The 2,676-nt window shown below is 31.9% G+C and overlaps 1 pseudogene; it reads right to left on the bottom strand.

The window, feature by feature from the left end:
- Window positions 1-345: 345 nt before the first annotated feature.
- LOC131633458 (mitogen-activated protein kinase kinase kinase 20-like) lies at window positions 346-1,279 on the bottom strand (annotated as a pseudogene).
- Window positions 1,280-2,676: the final 1,397 nt, after the last annotated feature.

Below are 2,676 nucleotides of genomic sequence, written 5' to 3'. Positions count from 1 at the left end.
ACAAGAGAAAAAACCCCGATATGCTGCACCAAACCTTAAACCCTATTTTTCGTATTTATAGGAAAAGATAAGGATTTTATTTTGAGAAATAAAGATACACAATTTAGTAATTCAGTTTAGAAGGGATCGTAATTAAATGCATAATAATAACTAATTCACTGGAAAAAAACATCATGAAAAAAAAAAACTAAAGATTGATTATAAACCATCATGAAAAAAACAATGAATTTGTGTACACAGTAGAGTTATAAACTCAAAATAGTCTAAATTGGTTTAACAAAACTACAATTATTGGTGACTAGTGGTGCTAGCCTCTTTTTCGGCAAACAATCTAATAGTTTGACATCAGCTTCGATTCACTCCATTCCTTTGAATTGTAAGGCAATGTTGTAAAAGTGGAAGAATTCCAGCTTGAATAGTCAAAGTGAGTAATTGGAGAAGCCGATGAAAATGTTGACTCCTTAACCGAAGAAACTGTTTCATCATCCGAGATAAAAGGGTGTTTCAAAAGCATCTCAGCACTCCATCTTTTGAGTGGATCCCTAACTAAACATTTCTCGAGAAAATCTTTTGCTTCTTCTGATATTTCATCTGGAATCAATGGTACTTCTTTTCCAACTATAATTCGATCCAACAACTTGAACATGTCCGGGTTGTAACCCATGTTCCATACGGGTTCTCCGGTAAGAATCTCCAGGACGGTGCAACCGAGAGCCCATATATCTATCGGAGATTCATACACACGGTCCACCATCAGTGATTCCGGTGACATAAACGGTAGAGTCCCTACAAGTTTTTTATCTTTTTCCACTCCCATCTCTTTTGCAAGACCGAAATCTGATATCTTTATGTTTCCGTTCTCGAATACAAGAATGTTTGGTGGTTTCAAGTCGCAGTGAATGAAACCGTTTTCGTGAATATATTTCAGACCTTCAACCACGGATCTTGTGTAGCGACGAGCGAGCTTTTCTGGGAGCTTGCCGCCGTGATTCTTGAGTTGATCATCGAGAGTTCCGCCGCTTGCATATTCTAGGAAAATATTGTAATACTCTTTCCCGTTTTCAAAAGTTTGATCGTGACCAAAACATTTGATAATGTGTCGGCATGATGTTAATCGTTCCAATATATTTTTCTCCTTTTGGAGAGAAAGAGAATCGGAAAGTTCACATGATTTGACGGCAGTAAGAGACGGAATGTTAACGGAAGGTTTAATGTGTTTGGCTAAGTAGACGGTAGCGAAGGTTCCACTACCTAGTAAGTCACCACGAACCCAATTCATGGCCGCTGTCTAATTTGGTTTGTGTACTCTTTTTTGAAAAACAAATAAAATTTGAAATAGTGTTTGAAGTGTAATGTGTCTAATTTATATATGGCGATGTTTGTTAAAGGACCCGAAAACTATGCTTCTAACTAGTTATTTAAAATCTTTTATTATTGGATAAAAATAAAATAAGTAGCCCGATTTTTCTCACCCACAAACAGATTTTTATTTGAATATAAATAGGATAATAATAAAACAAAAGTAGATATTAAAAATTTAAAATTTCTTTATCTTTTAAAGTATTAGAAAATGTTAATTTGAACATAAAGAACAATCCGTCTTACATAGCAGCCCAACAACTAATCATTTGATATCTGTTGTGAAAATCAAGTTTATAAACACTTTTATTTTCTTTTAAACTTTCGATGTGGGACTCCTTCGTTTAGAAACACCGCAACACCCCAAGTTTTATATATTTGTACATTGATGTTTCCTGCTTCTTTTATTATATTTGTACCTTTATATATTTCCAGCAAGTGTATAAATAACAACGTCAACTTGCTTCTGTCTTTAAAAATCATTGTCCATAAAATATGACAAACAGTGATATTCAGGTGTAGCTTGTGTTTAGGGACAAATATCCAGGTGTTTTGAAAACCACTGTGTAGCCATAAATTACCACCATTAGTATACATGGGAAATGGAACATGTCATTCTAGAGAAAGGTTACTCTCTTCCCTCTTTTTTTGTTTTATGTTATTCCAAATTTCTTGCATGGTTGTCTTGCAAAATGCATGTCAAATCACTCATGTATGGTTCTCTTTGGCTTCTTAGTATATACAGTTCACGTTCTTTATCAATTCACTCATGTAAAATAGCCTGGTTTCAGGCCCAATTGTATAATTTTAATAATTAATTAATTACATTTATTAAAAAAATTATTTAACGAAATAATAAAAATAAAAATTAACGAAATAAAAAGTTACATAATTAAAAAAAAAACACGTGGAAATCTCGCTAACATTACGTCAATCAATTTGTTTATGTATGAAATTGCAAAAATACTTTTTTTTTTTTGAACAAAAATTGCAAAAATACTTCAATGAAACTTGATTAATATCTTTGAGTTGAGATCTTGAAGTTTGAAAAAATTCACTTTTCAAAAAAAAATTCAAAAACAGAAATTAATAACTAAATTAAAAACGAAAATTAAAATAAAAAAGAATTAACAAGAAAGAGATGAAATTATACCTTTGAATTGAAGATGGAATGAAATTGAAGAGTGAATTGAGAGAATGAATGGAAGAAGATATAAGATTGTTAAATATAGGTGAGGAAGAAGAGAGATTGAAGACTTTTTGTAAAAATAATTGGTTACTGTGAATGAACGAAAACTGGGAATATATAAAGAATGT

This window comes from Vicia villosa, unplaced genomic scaffold (assembly GCF_029867415.1).
Source record: "Vicia villosa cultivar HV-30 ecotype Madison, WI unplaced genomic scaffold, Vvil1.0 ctg.001125F_1_1, whole genome shotgun sequence".
NCBI lineage: Eukaryota > Viridiplantae > Streptophyta > Magnoliopsida > Fabales > Fabaceae > Vicia > Vicia villosa.
The sequence above is the reverse complement of the archived record's forward strand: the minus strand, read 5'-3'. Positions and strand labels throughout refer to the sequence as shown.